The sequence below is a fragment of the Phascolarctos cinereus genome, unplaced genomic scaffold (genome assembly GCF_003287225.1).
Source record: "Phascolarctos cinereus isolate Bilbo 61053 unplaced genomic scaffold, phaCin_HiC Scaffold_726;HRSCAF=1367, whole genome shotgun sequence".
NCBI lineage: Eukaryota > Metazoa > Chordata > Mammalia > Diprotodontia > Phascolarctidae > Phascolarctos > Phascolarctos cinereus.
The window spans coordinates 184,088,958-184,089,198 of NW_027556098.1; positions in this window are offsets into that span (position 1 = coordinate 184,088,958).

Genomic DNA, 241 nt, shown 5'->3' on the forward strand with positions numbered 1-241 from the left:
AGGAAAAAAGGAGAGGGAATCTGAGCACAGTCTCTAGGCCCTTTCATAAAAATTGTAGTGTCTCTTTGATTATGTATACGTAAATCTACAAGAAGGATAAGATTGTAGCTATACAGAGCACATGCATAGTTCAGTAACCCCATAAATATCACCATGACAGGACTGGATGGGTCCATGATGTCACTGAACATGTCATAGACAATGTTGTAAACAAACAGACTAAGGGTAAGATTCTGGCCAA